The sequence below is a fragment of the Pseudophryne corroboree genome, chromosome 5 (assembly GCF_028390025.1).
Source record: "Pseudophryne corroboree isolate aPseCor3 chromosome 5, aPseCor3.hap2, whole genome shotgun sequence".
NCBI classification, from domain to species: domain Eukaryota; kingdom Metazoa; phylum Chordata; class Amphibia; order Anura; family Myobatrachidae; genus Pseudophryne; species Pseudophryne corroboree.
This window is the reverse complement of record NC_086448.1, coordinates 106,022,310-106,045,389: the sequence shown is the minus strand read 5'-3', so window position 1 is coordinate 106,045,389 and position 23,080 is coordinate 106,022,310. Positions and strand designations below refer to the sequence as shown.

At 42.6% G+C, this 23,080-nt stretch overlaps 1 protein-coding gene across 1 annotated transcript in view; it reads right to left on the bottom strand.

Annotated features, from left to right (window-relative positions):
* The window catches only part of SLC39A12 (solute carrier family 39 member 12), a 164,004-nt gene that overhangs the window by 73,154 nt on the left and 67,770 nt on the right, over positions 1-23,080 (bottom strand). The window lies entirely within an intron of this gene.

Here is a 23,080-nt window from a genome sequence, read left to right as displayed (position 1 = left end):
CGATGGGGGGTCGACCCGGTGGCAGTAGCGGCAATGTCGGCGGTGGCGGTACATGCGCAGCAGGACATCAAGGTCTTTTTTGTGAAAATACCCTAATAATGCTGCGGAGTGGCATCACAGGGATAGAGCTTACTCGCATGAAATATTTTATACACCCATGCAATGTAATCAATTATTGCAGTGGGTCCCATTTGCATCTGAGGATAAGTGATAAATCGGCCCCTATGGCACTTAAGCATACTTTAAGGTCCATGCACCAATAGTTATTTTCCAGACAGGCCCATATGAATGTTAGGAGGGGTAAAGAATTCAAATGACAAACCAGAAGTGAGACAGGTCCCAGTCAGGGGTACAGGATTAACACCAAGCGCTCAATAGGCTAGCAAAGTGTCAGTCTCTGAATTGATTTTACTGTAAATAGAGTGTCTGGGTGGACGAGTGCTACACGCATGCACAACGGCACATGGACCAAGTGCCAGGAAAGCTCGAGACTGCCACTTCACCAGGAAGGTTACTGAACGGGGACCACGATAAACCAATCTTACAGCCAGGAAAGGTAAGGGGTTTGTAACTTACTTTAATTCATTTTAATAGAGTTGGAATTACACTGTAATTATTACATATGTGTCCGCATACACCTTTGCTGTAATTGCACTAAGCAGCACCGCTTGGTGCGCCATGGGCCTTACGATTTAGACACATTTTTTTCCTCAACATTTGCATTTTATTCACACCGCTAAAATGACAAATCTATATTGATAGTATACACTGACCACTGGAGCTTGCAGTAATTGTACTATTGTGTAAGACTAAGTTTCAAATCTGTGTAAAAAAATGTTCTGATTGGAGCAGCTGCGTCTACTTCTATCAGCACATTCCATTATGTTTAATCTGCGACATGTTATACAAATTCATTTGCTACAAAAGTATTATACCAGCGGTGGCAATCCACCACTACCTATGGGCTACAGAACTGCAGTCCTCCCAGGTAAAATATCCCCCTCCAACTCAGTGTCGTTGAAGCCAGATGCAGTCCTGTCAGTCACAGACACTACAGGCAGTCCCATTGGGAGGTGTTTCCTACCTCCAGGACTGCCAGATTGGTAACACCCTTTTGGTATTTGTGTACATTTTCTTCTTGGATTCCGCTTACAGGGGAACTACTTGGTTGTGCAGCTGTTTTCAATAATAATTTGTAACGCAGGATAAGGGCACTTTTGTATTTATCAATATCAGTAGCAATTGCAATACTTTCATCAAGCATTCATTTCTAGACTAAACGTCTCCCAGCCAATTGCTTTACTCATTAAGAAGGGACAGACATTCGTGTGGATCTGCAATCTTTTCAGAGTCATATTTACTGTAAGTCAGACAGACTTCCACTTGAGGCAAATTAGGACAAGTGTGTAGATGTATAGGGGCGGTGCAGCTACATAGATTAGTCTGACATTGAATACAGGTGGAAATTTGTCTCTGTGGTTGAATTGCATGGTGTTTTCAATCTAGCAACTTTTCAGGAAGTTGCCAAATAAAAATGTACTGTCAATCAGCACCAGTGCCGTATCTAGACATTTTAATGATGTGTGCAAGAAACCGCATCGGCGCCCCCCATTTATTTAAAACAAGGCAAGTGCGCGCCGTAGGTGCATGCCAAAAATATAGGGGCATTGCTTCATGGGGAAGGGGTGTAGCCACAAAATAATACCAATACAGATTATGCTGCACAGTAGTCACCATTATTCAAATTATGGCGCACAGAAGCGCTACTTACACACATTGCACCAGGTAGAGCCCCATTTTACACATTACGGCTGGTAGTGCCACTGTCGTACATTACATCAGGTAGAGCCCCTGTCACACATTACGCCAGGTAGGTCCCCATTTTTACACATTACTCCAGGCAGAGCCCCTAGCACACATTACGCCAGGTAAAGCCTCTATCACACATTACGCCATGTAGAGTCCCCCTTTATACATTACGGCAGGTAGCGTTCAATTTTACACATTACGGCAGGTAGAGCCCCCTTTTACACATTACGGCAGGTAGAGCCCCCTTTTACATATTACAGCAGGTAGAGTCCTCTTTTATACATTACGGCAGGCAGAGCACCTTTTACACATTACGTCAGGTAGAGTCCCCTTTTACACACTGCGGCAGGCAGAGCTCCCTTTTACACACTGCAGCAGGCAGAGCTCTCTTTTACACATTACGGCAGGTAGAGCCCCCTTTTACATATTACAGCAGGTAGAGTCCTCTTTTACACATCACAGAAGACACAGCTCTTTTTACACATTATGACAGGTAAAGTCCCCTTTTTCACATTACGGCAGGCAGAGCTCCCTCTTACAGATAAATGCAGGTACAGTCCCCTTTTACACATTACGGCAGGCAGAGCTTCCTTTTACAGATTACAGCAGGTAGCGTTCTCTTTTACACATTATGGCAGGTAGAGTCCCCTTTTACACATTAAGGCAGGCAGAGCTCCCTTTTACAGATTACAGCAGGTAGCGTCATCTTTTACACATTATGGCAGGTAGAGCCCCCTTTTACACATTAAGGCAGGCAGAGCTCCCTTTTACACATTACATCAGGTAGAATCTCCTTTTACACATTATGGCAGGCAGAGCTCCCTTTTACAGATTACGGCAGGTAGTCACCTTTTACACATTATAGCAGGCAGAGCTCCCTTGTCAGCAGCAGCATGGCAGGGAGATGTGGTTCCCAGCAGTTGCTTGGTGACCAGGACACCACGTCTCTCCAGGCCGCCAGGGCTGCTGGTCCCCACCCAGCGCCTAGAAACAGGCTGATGCCAGGTGCAACACTTGCTGGTCTCTGCCCAGCACCTAGCAATAGGCTAATGCTGGGCGCAAAACTTCCTGGTCCCTGCCCGGAGCCTGGCAACAGGCTGACGCCGGGCACTGGGGGCCACCGGATGCTTAACAATGGGGATGCCGGAGGCAGACCATGCTCCCCATTGCCTAGTAATTAAAAGAGACGTGCTGAGGGGCAGCGGCATTCATTTATCTTATTATTGCAGCTAGCTCCTAATTGGATTTTGCACCATTTATATTCTGTCCCTGGGCACTTCCTGTTGCTGGTTATAGTTCCTCCTACATGTGAGAACCTGTCAGCTCTGTGTATTCCTGAAGTTTGGTTAGACAGTCTAGATCATTTTCCTGATCAGATCCAGCTCACCTTTAAATCAGATTTTGTGTTTACCTTCCACACAGATTCTTATCTTTTTTTTGCTCCTTTTCATTGTATTATTGTTTATCATCTTGTGCACTGTTGCATTCATATACAGTTTATCCTTGGTCGCTTATTTCACCCTGTGCATTGTTGCATTCACATACAGTTTGTTTAGTTCAGGGATGGGGAACCTTTGGTCCTCCAGCTGTTGTTGAACTACACATACCAGCATGCCATGCTAAAAGTGTTACAGGGCATGCTGGGATGTGTAGTTCAACAACAGCTGGAGTGCCAAAGGTTCCCCATTCCTGGTTTAGTTGCTAACAGCATCCTGTGCATTGTTGCACTCATATACATTCTGTTACTGATCTCAGCTTGTGAATTGGGCAGCTTAATCAAGGTTATATCCAGTGAGCATCTCTCTGCACTTGTAGTTTACTCTTACCCAGCCTACAATAGTCCACCTTGTCCATCCATAAGTCCTGGGGCATATGAGTACGGGGTGGACCTAATTCACCCTGGAAAGGTGGCTGCTAAAGGTGAAGCCTAGCATTGCAGGAGGCTAAAAGACTGCTGGGCAAGTGTAATCATGTGAGCGCCACCTGGTACCACCCGGTAGCCTTCGTACCAGTGTAGTCCTCGTAACAGTATAACCAACCTAAACAAACCGCAGCCTGATGGGTCGTTCGTTTCCGGATGGATCCAGGTCAAAATCTGGCTCAGATTCTGGCAGGCCAGATCCAGGGTTTGACCCAGCAGCAACAGAGCCTTACCCTTCATGTGGAAACCCAGGAGGAGAGTCATAGGTCCCAGACTGTCTCGTCAGCTGCTGCGAGGGAGCCAAAACTCAACCTCCCTGATAGGTTTTCTGGGGAACGTAAACAGTTTATGAACTTCCGGGAAAGCTGTAATCTTTACTTTAAGCTCAGGCCTCACTCTTCAGGTTCTGAGATCCAGCGAGTGGGAATCATTATTTCTGTTTTGCAAGGTGACCCGCAATCTTGGGCCTTTGGCATACAAGCAGATCACCCCAGTCTGCATTCCGTGGATGCTTTCTTTAAAGCCCTGGGAGTATTCTATAATGACCCAGATCGGGCAGCATCCATGGAGGCCCATCTTTGTTCCCTGAAGCAAGGGAGAATCTCAGCCGAGGTATATTGTACCGAATTTCGCCGATGGGCCAATGATTACGGTTGGAATGACCCGGCACTTCGGAGTCAGTTCCATTTGGGACTAACAGAGCAAATTAATGATTTTCTTGTTCAATATCCTTCTCCAGCTACTTTGGATGCTCTTATGGAGTTAGCCATCAAAGTAGATAGGCGGATCCGGGAACGGAGGAAGGAAAAAGAGGTTCCCACGCTATCATTTCATTGGACGGTGCCTGAAGTTGCGGGGGATACTGAGGAACCCATGCAGATCGGGGCTTTCCACTTGACACCTCAAGAGAAGGCTAGGCGTCACAATCTGGGATTATGTCTTTATTGCGGGGCCAAGGGGCATCTGGCGAACGCTTGTCCGCAAAAAGTGGAAAACAAATAGACTCGAGAGGTTTAGGGAGAGTCTTCTCGGGTCTCTGTTCTATCTACCCGAATAATTCTTTATTGCAACCTATTAGGATTGTTATCCCTTCAGGTCAGATTGAAGTTACAGCTTTCGTAGATTCGGGTGCTGCCGGAAATTTTATGGACTTGGAATTTGCTCATGCCTGAGGAATTCCTATGGGAATTCTTAATCCATCGATTTCTGTCTGTGGTTCAGATGGCAATCCTCTTCTTAAAGGTACTCCAGTCCTCCAGTTTTTTGTCTGTATTTTTCATTTTGAAGGGTTGTCTTTTTTTCCTTGTACATTGGCCCTCATTCCGAGTTGGTCGGTCGCAAGGCGAATTTAGCAGAGTTGCTCACGCTAAGCCGCCGCCTACTGGGAGTGAATCTTAGCTTCTTAAAATTGCGACCAATGTATTCGCAATATTGCGATTACTAACTACTTAGCAGTTTCAGAGTAGCTCCAGACTTACTCTGCCTGTGCGATCAGTTCAGTGCTTGTCGTTCCTGGTTGACGTCACAAACACACCCAGCGTTCGCCCAGGCACTCCCACCGTTTCCCCGGCCACTCCTGCGTTTTTTCCGGAAACGGTAGCGTTTTCAGCCACACGCCCCTGAAACGCCGTGTTTCCGCCCAGTAACACCCATTTCCTGTCAATCACATTACGATCGCCGGAGCGAAGAAAAAGCCGTGAGTAAAAATACTTTCTTCATAGTAAAGTTACTTGGCGCAGTCGCAGTGCGAACTTTGCGCATGCGTACTAAGCGGATTTTCACTGCGATGCGATGAAAAAGAACGAGCGAACAACTCGGAATGAGGGCCATTGTCCTCTTACTCCAATTGTTCCGGGCTTGCCCTGGCTAAAAACTCATAACTAAGTGTTCAACTGGAGTACAGGAGATGTTGTTTCTTGGGGCACGGAATATGCTGCCAAATGTTTGACTGTGCCGATCTGCTCGGTACATCCAGTCCCTGAAGGATTGCCAACCCAATATATGTCTTTTGTTGATGTCTTCTCCAAGCAGCAAGCCAAATCTTTGCCTCCTCACCGTTCTTATGATTGTGTTATCAATCTTATACCTGGAGCGAGACTCCCTAAAAGCCGGCTTTATACTTTGTATCTGCCTGAGACTAAAGCTATGGAGGAGTACGTGCAGGAGAGTTTAGAAAAAGGCTTTATTAGTCCTTCAAAGTCACCGGTGGGAGCCGGGTTTTCCTTCATTGGCAAAAAGGATGGCTCGTTGCGGCCATGCATAGACTACAGGGGACTGAATATAATAACAATCAAAAATTCATACCCTTTGCCTCTGATCTCTGTCTTATTCGATCAGCTCAGAGATGCTACAGTCTTCTCCAGGACTGATTTGCGAGGAGCGTATAATCTAATACGGATCCGGCAGGGGGACGAGTGAAAAACCACATTTAATACACATTTAGGACACTACGAGTATTTAGTAATGCTGTTCGGACTCTCCAATGCTCCTGTTGTCTTTCAGGATCTCATAAATGATGTTCTTCAGGTATTCCTGGGAAGATTTGTGGTCGTCTAATTAGATGATATCTTGATCTACTCTGCCTCAAAGAACACCGAGCTCATGTCAAAGCATTTCTCACCAAGCTCAGGGAAAATCATCATAATGCAAAGCTGAAGAAGTGTGAATTTGAGGTAGAGAAGGTGGCCTTCCAAGGATACATCATCACGTCCAAGGGATTCTCTATGGATCCTAAGAAACTCCAGGCAATTGTTGAATGGGTTCGTCCCTCTAATCTGAAAGCTACTCAATGTTTCCTCAGCTTTGGTAATTATTACAGGAGATTTATTGATTCATTCTCTTCTATAGTAGCTCCAATTTTGAGTTTAACCAAGAAAGGTGTGGATCCTGCTCATTGGTCACCACAGGCGGTTAAGGCATTTGAGGACCGCATTTATCTCTGCTCCTGTTCTCCAGCATCCAGATCCAGATCTGCCCTTCATTGTGGAAGTAGATGCCTCTGAAGTGGGAGTTGGAGCTATTCTTTTACAAGAGGATCCAGTCAGTCATAAACTCCACCCCTGTGCCTTTTTCTCTCGGAAATTTTCCTCTGCTGAAGTCAACTATGATGTTGGAAATTGAGTGCTTTTGGCAGGCAAATTGGCTTTGGAGGAATGGAGGCACTGGCTGGAGGGGGCAAGGTATATGGTAACAAAAATTTAGCGTATATTGAATCAGCAAAAAGACAGAATTCTTGGCAAGCCAGATGGGCGTTGTTCTTTGCTATGTTCAATTTTGTAATTACCTTTAGGCCGGTTTCCAAGAATATTAAAGCTGACACTTTATCCCGGACTTTTTTGCCAAGCCTTGAGGTCTCCTAGTCTCTGGAGTCTATTCTTTCCCCAGGATGCATTCTTGCCGGTCTCACCATGAATCTTGCTTCATGAATTAAGTCAGCACAGATGCAGGCCCCATCTGAGACCTCTTCTGGACTTCTGTTCATCTCAGAGAAACTCAAGTCTGCCATTTTACCGAGTTCCATTTCAACGGGGCATCCGACTTTGGACCTTCTCTCTTGGCCAGTATGGTGGCCAACTATCAAAACAGACGTTCAAGAGTTTGTTAGGGCATGTCATGTCTGTGCCAAAAACAAGTCTTCTCGAGTTCTTACTTCTGGACAATTGCTTCCTTTGTCTGTACCCACCAAGCCATGGACCCACTTATTTATGTATTTTGTGGATCTGCCTAAGTCCTCCAAGTGTTCAGTCATCTGGGTCGTGGTTGACCGTTTCAGTAAAATCGCTCACTCCCTTGTCCAAATTACCTAGTGCCAAAGAGTTAGCCTGTTTATCCATTCAACATATCTTTCTAATTCATGGGTTGCCCTTAGACATTGTCAGTTTGTGGCACGTTTTTGGAAGTCTTTTTTTGTTCTGAATTGGGGAACAACATAAGCCTTTCTTCTGTATATCTTCCGCAATCCAATGGACAGACTGAACGGGTCTTTGGAGCAGTATCTATGGTGTTATGTTTCAAAATGTCAGGATGATTGGGTTGACCATCTACCCTGTGCGGAATTTGCATAATTCTGGGCATTCTTCAACTTTCATGTCTCCGTTCTTTTGTTGTTCTGGTTTTCATCCCAAATGTAGTAATTTCATTCCATCACTACAATCAGGTTCTCCTTTTCCTCCAGTATTGCATCTCAGGAAAATCTGGAAGAAATTACATCAAGCCTTGGAAGATGCTGCTGTCCAATCCAAGAGATTTGCTGATAAATTTCGGAGGCCTTGCACTTTTAAAGTGGGAGACATGGTGTGGCTGTCAGTTCGGAACATCAAGTTCCGTCAATCATCTCAAAAGTTGGGTCCCCGTTACATCGGGCCATTTCAAATAATTAAAAAAATCAATCGTGTTGCTTTCCGCCTTCAGCTGCCCAGATATTTAAGGACTAATAATACTTTTCATCAGGGCCGCCATCAAGGGGGTGCCCTGTGTACAGTTGTCCCAGGTCCGGCCACTCTGACAGAGTGGGGGGCCCGGACTGCACACACAGCCACCCGTGGATATACCCGGCGGCAGCTGCCGCTGCCATACCCGCGGGCTGCCGCTCCTCGCCTCTCACCGTCCCTCCCCCCTCCCTCTGCTGCTCACCGCTGCTCCCACTGATGTGAGGGGAGGAGAGCGCAGCCCTGCGCCTCTCCTGCCCCTCTGTGTCTTTGTTCAATTCAGCGCCGCCCGTGAGCCAATCAGAGCTTGCGTACCGCAACCTTTGATTGGCTCACGGATCGGCGCTGAATTGAACGGAGACACCCGCACCCGCCGGAGACTGAGGGGAAGGAGAGGTGCAGGCTGCGCTTTCCTCCTCTCACACAGACACAGGACAGCAGCGGTGAACGGCAGGGTAGGGGGGGGCTTCATGTATATCTGGCACTGGGGGCATATCTGGCACTGGGGGCATGTATATCTGGCACTGGGGGCATATCTGGCACTGGAGGGACATGTATACCTGGCACTGAGGGCATATCTGGCACTGGGGGGACATGCATATCTGGCACTTGGGGGACATGTATATCTGGCAATGGGGGTATATTTGGCACTGGGGGCACATCTGGCACTGGGGCGGGGTGTATACCTGGCAGTGGCAGCATATCTGGCACTGGGGGGACATGTGTATCTGGCTCTGGGGGATCATGTATACCTGGCACTGGGGGGACATGTATATCTGGCACTGGGGGATATCTGGCACTGGGGGCATATCTGGCACTGGGGGGACATGTGTACCTGGCACTGGGGGCATATCTGGCACTGTGGGAGCATTTGTGTATCTGGCACTGTGGGAGCATTTGTGTATCTGGCACTGTGGGGCAAAGTATATCTGGCACTGTGGGGCAACGTGTATCTGGCACCATTGGGGTCATATGTGTATCTGCCCCTCCCCCATATGTGTATCACACCCCCATTTTCATTGGCCACACCCCATGTGGCATTTGGCCACATCCATTTTTTGGCGCATGCGAGCACACAGTACCTGTAAGACATTTTTTTCTACTTGCACCACTGGCCGCCGTTGACACTGACCGCGGCTGGCCTGCTGCGAGTCAGTGGCGGATTTGAGAATTGAAGCCACCGCTAGCGGCGCTGGGTCCACGCCTGTACTTCTGTGGGCCATGCCGTCCGAGCAGCAGCAGCAGCCCTCCACCGATGCTGCTGCTGGTAGGTTGTGATGCGGGGACTGCTTTACTAACATGGCTATTACCTCCATGAGGGGGACGGGGGGGCCTGCCTATTTTTTCAGTCCCGGGCCCCACAATTTCTGGTGGCAGCCCTGCTTTTCATTGTTTGTTATTCATATCAGCATTTGTTTCTAGAAAGTTTAAGGTTGGAACTTTCAGAAGACCTATGGTTCTTACCACCCTTAGATATTAATGTCACTATGTTAAATGCTATAACCCTGGATACTTTTTATAGTTAGAAATTTTGTCCAATCCATTTTTAAATGCATTTACAGAGTCTGCCATTATTACCTTCTCTGGCAGGAAGTTTTAAATCTTTATTGCCCTTACCATGAAGAACCCTTTCCTACATTGTGTACGGACTTTTCTCTCCTGTAGCTTCAGCGAATGCCTACGTGTCCTATACAGTTCTTTTAATAAACAAATCCCCTGCTACTTCCTTGTAATGACCCTTTACATATTTGAAGATATTAATAATGTCTCTCAGATGCCTCTTTTCTAGTGTATACATATTTAACCTAGTAAGCCTTTCCTTGTACTCCAGTGTCTCTAACCCTTTAATCAATTTAGTAGCTCGCCTTTGAACTCTTTCTAGTTCCCCGATATCTTGTTCAGAATATGAAGCCCAAAATTGAACACAATATTCCAGGTGCGGACGTACCAATGATTTTTATGGTGGCAGGATTACATCCTCGTCCCTTGTCTCAATGCCCCGTTTTATGCACGCAAGCACTTTACTTGCCATTTTTTGCCGCATTTTGACATTGTGTACCGTTATTAAGCATATTATCTATGAGCACCCCCAAATCTTTTTCCACCAGTTACCCCTATATTTTCCCCATTTAGAGTGTAGGATGCATGTGTGTTTTTTTTTTGTCCCAAAATGCATAGCTTTGCATTTTTCTATATTGAACCTCATTCCCCATTTAGACACCCAGGTTTCAAGTTTAAAAAAGTCATTCTGTAGAGACTGCACATGGCTTTCTGAATTAATTACCTTAGACAGTTTAGTATCATCTGCAAAGATTGACACTGTGCTTTCCAGGCCTATTCCTAGATCATTGATAGATATATTGAACAGTAGTGGGCCAAGTACGGACCCTTGTGGTATTCCGCTGACTACTGGTGCCCAGCTGGAGAACATCCCGTTGACCACTATATGTTGTACTCTGTTATACAGCCAATTACCTATCCATGTACAAATAGTTTATCCTAGGCCAAGTTCCCTTAATTTGATGATCAGTCTCCTGTGAGGCACTGTATTGAAGGCTTTTGCAAAATATAAATACATCACATCCACTGCTTTTCCCTGGTCAAGATTCTCGCTCACTTCCTCGTAGAAGTTAATTAAGTTAGTTTGACATAATCTGTCCCTTACAAACCCATGCTGACTTTTGCTAATAATCTTATTAACCTGCAGATTATCCTCTATGCTGTCGCTCAAAATACCCTCCAATATTTTACCCACTATAGAGGTTAAACTAACTGGTCTATAGCTACCAGGATTATTTTTAGTTCCTTTTTTTTTTTTTAAAAAGGCACTACCTCAGCTATGTGACAATCCTTTGGTACCATGCGTGATCTAATTGAACTATGGAAAATCAAGTATAGGGGTTTTGCTAGCTGTGACCTAAGCTCCATAATAACCCTCGGATGAAAACCATCTGGGCGTTGTGATTTATTAATCTTTATGGTGCTTAGTTTCTCTAGGACCTCTTCCTCACTTAAACAAGCATCAAGCCAATCGCCGTCTGATCCTTCCTGGTGAATACTGAGGAAAACAAATTGTTCAGTATTTCCTCTTTTTTTTATCATTGTTTATCAAAGCTCCCAATTCATTTTTTAGTGGGCCTACGTTCTCCTTCTTTAACCTTTTACTGTTTATGTATTTATAAAACATGTTAGGATTGGTTTTAGTCTCTACAGGGATTTGTTTACAATTTTAGCTGCCCTTATTACTTTTTTGAATTTTTCATTACATTCCTTAATACTGGAATGACTCCTCCCCTACATTAGATTTAAATGTTTTAAAAGCACACCTCTTTTTAGCCATTGCTGCTTTGACCTCCTTATTAAGCCAATTGGTTTGAGTTTAGTACTCCTCCGTTTACTGTTCATGGGAATGAATTTGTGAATATTGCTATCAAGCAACCCTTTTCAAGCATCCCACATTTCCATTGTGTCTTTACCATGACACAAAACTTCCCAGTCAATGTCGTTTAGTGCCTGTCTCAGCATACTGAAGTTAGCTTTTCTAAAGTTAAATGTTTTAGGTGCTCCCTTATAGCTATGTTTCTTGAAACTGATGTCGAATGTGATCATACAGTATAGTGGTCACTGTTTCCCAAAGTCTACCCAACTTTAGTGTTTAATATAATGTCTACATTATTGGTAATTACTAGGTCCAGAATAGTTTTACCTCTGGTTGGTTCCTCGACTAATTGAGTCAAGTATTGATCCTTTTATGTATTTAAGAACCTGCTGCTCCTAATTTTTACACATTAATCGTTACTCCAATTTATATCAGGATAGTTAAAATCCCCTAACACTAGGATATCCCCCATTCCCGCAGCTTTTCCAAGTTGTTCCTCGTCATGTACGCTAATATCCGGTTGCTTGTAGCACGTGCCAATGACTAGTTTCTCAACCCATAGTGACTCCACGTTATCTCCAGTCCCTCATAAATACCATTTATTAGGTTTGGTTTTAGAGATGGTTTAACAAAGAGACATACCCCTCCTCCCCTTTTGGTAGCCCTATCCCTCCAAATTCGCAACCCAGTCATGAGAGTCATCCCACCATGTTTCCGTAATACCTATAATATTATACTGAGAATTTGATACAAGCCATTCCAATTCCCCCATTTTACCTGGTAGGCTTCTTGCGTTCGCAAGCATACATTTTAGCTTAGCCTCTCCCTTGCCCGTTTGTTTTAATTGTATCTGATCTATATTTACAAGTGCCTTTCTAGAATTACCCATACCGACTGTTATTCTCCTCCTCCCTCCGTTTCCACCCCATCATACTTAATACGTCCTTCCTCACCACTCTCTCTATTTGACCTATTAAGACTTTCTAACCCCCCCCATGTTAGTATCTTCCCTTATGTTATTGACATCATTTTTTATATACCAATATTTTTACACATTACAGCATGTAGAGTCCACTTTTACAGATTACGACAGGTAGTGTCCCCTTTTACACATTACGGCAGGTAGAGCCCCCTTTTACACATAACTGCAAGCAGAGCTCCCTTTTACACATTACGGCAGGTAGAGTTCCTTTTTACTTATTACGGCAGGTACTGTAGAGTCCCCTTTTAAACATTATGCCAGGTAGAGTCACGAGAGAGAGAGATATAGAGAGATGGAGAGAGAAAGAAAGGTGGCAGGTAGAGAGACAGAGAGAGAGGGGTAAGAGAGGAGAGGGGGAGAGAGACACAGAGTGGTACCTATGATATGATGGCTGGAGTGCAGGCAGCCATGGCAGTGGCAGAGGGGATGTCCCTGTGCTGGTGACCGCTGCAGCTGCGGTACACTATGGAATCAGACCTGCTGCTGGACTGCCACCACTATATCCTCCCGGCATCCCCGGAGCGGCTCCCTGCCGGGAGGAGAAGCGTCTCCGGCCCAGACTGTATGGTGCAGGGCCACTGTGCTGCTACACCAGTCAAGGAGGAGGGGGAGAAGCAGGTGTAGCTGCAGCTCACTGGACAGGAACACAGAGATAGTCTGCGCAGTGCTGCTGGCTATAATATACTGTATATCAGCAGCAAGCAGCTGTGCATCCGGCAGAGGAGCCGTGTGTAACAATACTTCTATATGTTATAGCAGGCAGCACTGCAGCTGGCAGTGGCCAATCAGGGTGGACGCAGATGCGATGTGTGTGAAGCTTCATCTGTCAACACCTAGTTACGGCCCTGATCAGCACCAATCTAATTCACAGGACAAAAGATACGGTAAACTCCACAAATCACAGCACAGTACATAATGTCACAAGGCACTCCCGATTACAAGAGATATTTTGCCATCACTGCCTGTCTTTTAGTTAGTTTTATGTAATAATGGAGGTTGGATCGCCACTGATACTATACTATACTATACTGTGGAGCATTAGGTTATGTATCCTCCCGTTCATGTTAGGAAGGCCAATCCCAGGCAGTTTTTTTTTTCTTCAATCCTGGGAATCCCAGGATACCTCGGATTGGTTTGTTGTGTGTTTAAATATAATGGATGGATGGAAGGCAGGTTCCACTTGCTGTGGGCGGTGTGGTGAGGTCCGGACGGCTGGAGACAGGCTGCACAGCACAACCTCTGACATCACGTCACACTGCGCAGTGTGCACAGCCGGGGGCAGGGGGAACTGGTCAGGGGGAGCCGGCAAGCGTCTGAGCCTGCTGAAGCTGCTCAACAGTGCCTGGCATTGAAAAAAAATGGGGGCTGGCTAATCCTGAAATCCCCTGGATTGGAAGCTCCAATCCCGGGATTGAATGCTCCAATCCCGGCCAATTTTAGGCCTAAATCTCGGGATCCCACCGATCCCAATCCTGGGATTGGCCACCATAGTTCATGTGCTTATGGGCTGCATCTAAAGCAGCTGCATGATTATTTATTTGTTGATTAATGATATCATAATGCATGGTCCGCTGATTATGTCATTATCTGTGTTGGTGGGTGGAGTGTAGATGTTAGTTGAGGTATTTATAGTTTCTGGGGAGAATACAAGTGCTTTTGCACCAATTTCACTTCAACTGTCCTGTCTTGGCAAAGGGGCCAGCGAGAACTGAAACGTTGATACCAGTGATTGTTATGCTGCTGTAAGTTATTAAAGAATCAATGTTACATTAACTACATTATGAAGAAGCCTGGTGAGTGCTCTCCTTTTATAAATTTATTGTAAGACTCTCAGTAAAGAGAGACTGCGATGCTTGAGAATATGTACCCCAGCATGATGTTGCAAGGAATATTGTGAGTGACACTCGTTTCCATAATAAATAAATATATATATATATATATATATATATATCAGCAATTTGGATGCGGCACCCGGATAAATGAACTCACGATAATGCAGGCATGAATAACTGCAATGTTTCAATGTATTTTATTATCACATCGTCATCAGGTATATAACAGTAAAACCAAGCTCACCTTATATCCCCACCGAGTGACACACGCCGCCAGCAGCGTCCGGAACAGGAAGCACGGCGCCCACAAATGACGTCATCATGCCCAGTCCGTAGCCCTGGTAACCGGCACTAATAAAAACATATAGTGAAATGGCAGAGGATCAACGGACAAACATACAGGATACCAATCCGACTAAGAAATAATCTAGAAACCGTAAAGATGATGCCAATAGTGAATAAATATTAAGTATATTAATATAATGATCTTTATATAAATGCATGGAGACCCAAAGTATCATTTAAACCACGAGGTACTAGTGTACCTAATCTATGAATCCAACCTGACTCGCACTTAAGTAATTTAAGTGAGCGATTACCGCCCCTTAAAGACGCAGGCACATGATCAATAATCATGTATTGTAGATTGGCCATACTATGTTCTGCTTCTACCAAGTGCCGTGCAACTGGCTGATTGCTACTGCCAGCTTCCAACGCAGCCCGAATGGTGGAACGATGCCCAGCCATTCATTCGCGTAACATATTGTCGGTCTTGCCGACATAATAAAGTCAGCAAGGACATTTAATGAAATAGATAATGAATTTGGTGGTACATGTAACTTTGTGTCTAATGTAGAACCTTTTGCCACTGAATGGATGACAAACTGTCACCAGCAATAAGATATCTACATGTAACACAATTAATACATTTGTGGCATCCATTACGTCGACTAAGGAAATGTTGAGTAGAGGAAACATTAGACATGTTAGTGATGTCAGTTTTAAACACCCAATCACGAATATTCCGCCCTCTAGTATAACAAGGCATAAGTGTCTTATATTGCAAATTTAGATTTCCATCAGTACTCGCAATCGGCCATAGTTGTCTAGAGGCAGATTTAATAGCCCCACTGGAAGTATTAAAATGTTTAACCCAGGGCATACGATTTTCTTGGCTATTTTTCTTAACAGATTGCAGCAAGATGTCCCTAGACTTGGATAATGCTTTTTCTTTAGCTAACAACAGAGTAGATAGAGAATATCCCCTAACTAAAAACTTGTCAATCATCTTATTAATTTGACACATAGCATCCTCCCTATTACTGCAAATTCTACATACCCTTAAAAACTGAGAATATGGGAGACCATATTTCAGTGGTTTAGGGTGAAAACTACTAGAATGTAATAGTGTGTTTCTGTCAATTATTTTTGTATACAGATCGGTCGTAATCATCTGATTATCCAATCTAATCAACACATCAAGAAAGTTCATAGAACAATTACTGATATCATATGTAAATTTAATGGGACAATTGGATTGGTTGTGATCATTAATGAAAGATACCAATTCTTCCTCTGAGCCAGACCATATCATAAATAAATAGTCAATATATCTGACGTAAAAGAATATATTCTCAGAGATAGTTCTATTGGAAAAAAAGATGTCACGCTCAGCTTGGAACATGTATCAATTGGCGTACGATGGGGCCACATTGGACCCCATCGCACAACCGGAAGTCTGCAAATAAAAATTACCATCAAAAATAAAATAATTGCAAGTCAATATCATTTCAAGAAGATCACAAACCAAATCAATATCAGGTCCCACATAAAGCGGGTTGTTACTCAATAGTCGACGTACAGCATGAATACCATCATTATTAGGAATCACAGTGTATAAGCTTGACACATCAAGACTACACAACAGACTATTAGGAGGTACCCTGCCGACAGATGCAAGCTTATTCAAGAAACTGGTAGTGTCAAGTAAATAGTTTGGATGTCCTAAAATACATGGCTGTAATAAACCATCCAGATAAACAGAGCAATTCTGAAAAAGAGAATCACGAGCCGCTACAATGGGGCACCCAGGAGGGCACACAAGATCCTTATGTATTTTAGGCAAGGAATATAAAAGTGGTGTAACCGGCCATTTAGGTATTAAAGCGTCACATAAACGCTGAGATATAAGCCCATCACTAACAGTTCGTGATAATCTACCAGACAATTTCAAAGTAAATTTGGCAATGGGATCGTGATCCAACAATCTATATACTTCGACATCTGCTAACTGCCTCAAAAGCTCATTCCTGTAATTATCTTAATCCTGAACCACAATCACCCCGCCTTTATCCGCGGGGCGAATAATAATATCATTATAATTAGAAAGATTTTTCAAAGCTTCAAACTCCATGGCAGAAAGAGATTATTAGCATGAGGCATAGAAGAACAATGGGATTTAACCACCGTCTCAACATTGCAATTAAGCATCCTAGAAAAGGTTTTAATAGATACATTATTATTATATGGTTCAAATCTTCTTGAAAGGTTGCTGCCTGAATATTGTGCTATATTATAAAGGTTATGCGGCAGGAGCTGACCTTATTGGGCTAGAGCACCCTGTTTTTCATTGATATTCTTCATATCCAGGACATTACCTTTTTTCACAAGCTGTGAATTGTTTTTATTCATAATGGCTGAGGAAACGGACTGCATTGAGGATACCCTTTATGATGCCATTAATTTAGCCAAGATTACTCAGGGCACATATTTGACTTTCTCTGAAACGGAGGCCGATAAAATTCTATTTAAGGATGATTTCGGTGATGAGACTGAGAAATCTGTTGAACATTTATACCGTGATCTTTTGAGATTGAAACAACGTGAATTAGATTTTTATTATCATGGTGTGACTGAGCAATTATTATAAAGAAAAAATTATACCACGCGGTTTCAGGGTGAAAAATTGCCCTACGATTGGGCGTTACAATGCTACATTCTGCAAATGCTGGATTGCCATCTTGAATAAATGCAGTCATGATCTAATGCTGCTTGTTATTGAAGAGGCAAGTAGGGAGTTAACTGTGATCCGTGATAAGATTAAATCTTTTGAGACATCATTTAAAGGAATTTTGGAGTCCGATACTGATACTAATTGGCTTGAAAAATTAGAGAAACAGATTGCTGTGTATAAGCGCGATCTGGTACAATTTAAGAGACATAAATTCAATAAAGTAACCGCAGATTACGATCAAAATAAAGTGTATTTGTGGACTGGTTCTGAGCCTAATAGGAGGGGATATCCAAATCGGAGAAGATATCAACGGAAATCCAGGGGTGATTCTGATTCATTACCGGACAATCCAACTACTAGTGACTCTGATTATAATGACATCCCCCACACCCCCCGTACCAATACTGATGCTGCAGCCCCTTTAGGGGTTCTCACCCGTACCCAAATACGAGACGGAAGACGCGGCGGGGTGGCCTCAAAGCGAGGTCGAGGAAGGCCAGGCAGGCCGCCGCTTCCGAGACTAAAGTAGTGTTTAATTTATCTTCTCGGGACTTATCAGCTATTGAGCTTAAAGTTTTGAGTCGTGGATTGTCTTTTGTCCCTTCTGTACGTTTTAATGATTTCTATTGGGAGATTGAACAGTACCGTCTCAACAGACAACTTCGGTTGCATGAATTTTTTCATGGCACCAAAGCATCTAGCAGTATTAAGGACACTGAGGTTTTACCGCCTCAGTTGCGTAAATTACAAAAGAAATCTAGCTTTGAACCATATACTAATAATGTATCTATTAAAACCTTTTCTAGGATGCTTAATTGCAATGTTGAGACGGTGGTTAAATCCCATTGTTCTTCTATGCCTCATGCTAATAATCTTTCTGCCATGGAGTTTGAAGCTTTGAAAAATCTTTCTAATTATAATGATATTATTCGCCCCGCGGATAAAGGCGGGGCGATTATGGTTCAGGATTTAGATAATTACAGGAATGAGCTTTTGACGCAGTTAGCAGATATCGAAGTATATAGATTGTTGGATCACGATCCCACTGCCGAATTTACTTTGAAATTGTCTGGTAGATTATCACGAGCTGAACGAATGGAAATTGGTGCTGTTTTCTTGCGCACAAACGGGCATCTCTAATGGACTAGAAGATATGGGATCACACCCAAGATCCCCAACACTAATACATCAAAGACAATCTTATCTCTAGTTCATATGTGCACCCCAATAAAACAAATGACAAATGATGAGAATGAAATATACTCCCCTGGTTTAAAACACTTCTCTTCAAAACTCCAACATAAAAGGGAAGAGAAAATATAGAAATCCTTGTGTAGTACTGTTTAGGTATAATTGCACGTTCAGAGATGGACAGCACGTCACCACACCAATAGTGATATATAAATTTGTATTGGGGTTTTAATCCCCTAAATCCAACCACTCACAATTGTGAGGAAAAGGAGAGGCATAAAGGATCATTCATTGATGAAACACCGTCACCATAAATCTCAGGGGATGCCCCCTTCAGCAAAGAACTCACAAAATGATAACTTGTGTAAAGCGTGAAAAACACTTCATCCTCATAACTCCATCACAAAGAGAAAATAAGAGGCAGGGGATATCCCCTTCACCAAAACACTCACAGACTGAGCCTTGTATGTAATGCAAAACAGGTAGGTCTTTATTCCCTTTTTGAAATTCACATTCAGCTTCCAGGATAAATCCTCAATGTAAAGTGAGAGAATATACCGGTTTTGGAAAGTATAAAACACTTTATTAAAAAATTTCCTTAACTTTTTATATTGATGTACAGAAATATATAAGAAAATTGACTGTTAAGAAATTTTTCTTGAACAAAGAGCAAAATGGGGAATCGGCTGCAATTGAGGAGGTGTGGTGGACACCCCATTTAGACCGAAGTCAGTTATTTTTTTCCCCTCCCATGTTAAAGGCAGTTTTTTGGAAACCTTTTCAGCACAGATATTAGAAGATATCAAGGAAATTAGTAAGAAAAGGATTAAATTTAATCTTACAGTGAAGGAAAGAGCAGCTTTAAAAGAGTTGAAAAAGAATGACACCATCATTCTAAAACCCACAGATAAGGTTGGAGGGGTCGTACTCATAGATGTGAAAAAATATGAACAGGAGGTAATGAGACAATTAAATGACACAACAGTGTATAGAAAGTTAAAGAATGACCCCACAGATACTTTTCAAACACAACTCAGAATTATCATAGATATGTACCGTTCAAATGGGACCATAAGTGAGAAGGAGGCTAAATTCATTATTGTTGAAAAACCACAGGTACCGGTCATATATGTCCTACCTAAAGTTCATAAGGACCCTGTGTGTCCACCAGGGAGACCGATAGTCTCTGGAGTGGACTCTATAACTGCTAATTTGTCCAAGCTGATTGATTATCATCTCCAACCATTGGTTCTTACCAATAGGTCCCATTTGAAGGATACAAGAGATATTTTGAATCTATTAAATTCCATCTCATGGGAAGAAGGTTATTTTTTGGTGAGCGCGGATGTCAGCTCGCTTTACACCATTATTTCACATTCTCATGGGATTGAAGCAGTAAAAACCTTTTTGTCCAGATCCAATATGGATCAAACTCTGCAGGATTTCCTCATTGAAGGGATAATGTTTATTTTGGATCATAATTATTTCCTTTTTAAGGGAAATTTTTACATTCAGAGTACAGGCACAGCCATGGGCACAAGGTTCGCCCCCCAGTTATGCAAACATATTTATGGGGCTCTGGGAGGAGACATATGTTTGGCAGAATGAGAGCCTGGGGGCGAACCTGGTGTCATGGTCGCGTTATATAGATGATATTTTGTTCATCTGGAGGGGTTTGAGGGAAAGTCTAGGACTTTCTGTTCATTTTTAAATACTAATACCCAAAACATTAAACTTACTTTTGATATTAGTGACTCCTGCATAAATTTCCTAGATATTACCATCTATATTAAAGAAGGTAAATTGGAAACAAAAACATATCACAAGCCCACAGACTCTGCTACATATATTCATATGGACAGTTGTCACCACAAGAGTTGGTTGGATTTAGGGGGTTAAAACCCTGATACAAATTTATATATCACTATTGGTGTGGTGACTTGCTGTCCATCTCTGAACGTGCAATTATACCTAAACAGTACTACACAAGGATTTCTATATTTTATCTTTCCTTTTATGTTATAAACATCACTCTTGAAGAAAAATGGAGTTTTGAAGAGAAGTGTGTTAAAACAGGGGAGTATATTTCATTCTCATTTGTCATTTGTTTTATTGGGGCGCACATATGAACTAGAGATAAGATTGTCTTTGATAGATTATCACGAGCTGTTAGTGATGGGCTTATATCTCAGCGTTTATGTGACGCTTTAATACCTAAATGGCCGGTTACACCACTTTTATATTCCTTGCCAAAAATACATAAGGATCTTGTGTGCCCTCCTGGGTGCCCCATTATAGCGGCTCTTGAATCTTTTTCAGAATTGCTCTATTTATCTGGATGGTTTATTACAGCCATGTATTTTAGGACATCCAAACTATTTACTTAACACTACCAGTTTCTTGAATAAGCTTGCATCTGTCGGCAGGGTACCTCCTAATTGTCTGTTGTGTAGTCTTGATGTGTCAAGCTTATACACTGTGATTCCTAATAATGATGGTATTCATGCTGTACGTCGACTATTGAGTAACAACCCGCTTTATGTGGGACCTGATATTGATTTGGTTTGTGATCTTCTTGAAATGATATTGACCTGCAATTTATTTTATTTTTGATGGTAATTTTTATTTGCAGACTTCCGGTTGTGCGATGGGGTCCAATGTAGTCCCATCGTATGCCAATTCATACATGTTCCAAGCTGAGCGTGACCTCTTTTTTTCCAATAGAACTATCTCTGAGAATATATTCTTTTACGTCAGATATATTGACTATTTATTTATGATATGGTCTGGCTCAGAGACAGAATTGGTATCTTTCATTAGTGATCACAACCAATCCAATTGTCCCATTAAATTTACATATGATATCAGTAATTTGTTCTATGAACTTTCTTGATGTGTTGATTAGATTGGATAATCAGATGATTACGACCGATCTGTATACAAAAATAATTGACTGAAACACGCTATTACATTCTAGTAGTTTTCACCCTAAACCACTGAAATATGGTCTCCCATATTCTCAGTTTTTAAGGGCATGTAGAATTTGCAGTAATAGGGAGGATGCTATGTGTCAAATTAATAAGATGATTGACAAGTTTTTAGTTGGGGGATATTCTCTATCTACCCTGTTGTTAGCTAAAGAAAAAGCATTATCCAAGTCTAGGGACATCTTGCTGCAATCTGTTAAGAAAAATAGCCAAGAAAATCGTATGCCCTGGGTTAAACATTTTAATACTTCCAGTGGGGCTATTAAATCTTCCTCTAGACAACTATGGCCGATTGTGAGTACTGATGGAGATCTAAATTTGCAAGATAAGACACTTATGCCTTGTTATACTAGAGGGCAGAATATTCGTGATTGGGTGTTTAAAACTGACATCACTAACATGTCTAATGTTTCCTCTACTCAACATTTCCTTAGTCGACGTAATGGATGCTACAAATGTATTAATTGTGTTACATGTAGATATCTTATTGCTGGTGACAGTTTCTGTCATCCATTCAGTGGCAAAAGGTTCTACATTAGACACAAAGTTACATGTACCACCAAATTCATTATCTAGTTCATTAAATGTCCTTGCTGACTTTATTATGTCGGCAAGACCGACAATACGTTACGCGAACGAATGGCTGGGCATCGTTCCACCATTCGGGCTGCGTTGGAAGCTGGCAGTAGCAATCAGCCAGTTGCACGGCACTTGGTAGAAGCAGAACATAGTATGGCCAATCTACAATACATGATTATTGATCATGTGCCTGCGTCTTTAAGGGGCGGTAATCGCTCACTTAAATTACTTAAGTGCGAGTCAGGTTGGATTCATAGATTAGGTACACTAGTACCTCGTGGTTTAAATGATACTTTGGGTCTCCATGCATTTATATAAAGATCATTATATTTATATACTTAATATTTATTCACTATTGGCGCTTTATCTCTACTGTTTCTAGATTATTTCTTAGTCTGATTGGTATCTTGTATATTTGTCCGTTGATCCTCTGCCATTTCACTATATGTTTTTATTAGTGCCGGTTACCAGGGCTACGGACTGGGCATGATGACGTCATTTGTGGGCGCCATGCTTCCTGTTCCGGACACTGCTGGCGGCGTGTGTCACTCGGTGGGGATATAAGGTGAGCTTGGTTTTACTGTTATATGCCTGATGATGATGTGATAATAAAATACATCGAAACGTTGCAGTTATTCATGCCTGCATTATCGTGAGTTAATTTATCCGGGTGCCGCTTCCAAATTGCTGCTGTATGGAACTCCTTGCTGGGGAGGATCTGAAGCTGGCACCGGTATCATTATCTTCTTGAAAGGTGTGCTGCCTGAATATTGTGATGTGATATAGATATATATATATATATATATATATATATATATATATATATATATATATATATATAAAATATATATATACAAATAAGCGGCACTCACCAGGCTTCTTATAAAATTAAAACGGTCCTTTATTAGATCCTACGTTTGAAGCAAAAGGAATGCAGGTGGATTTTTGTTTTAGATACAA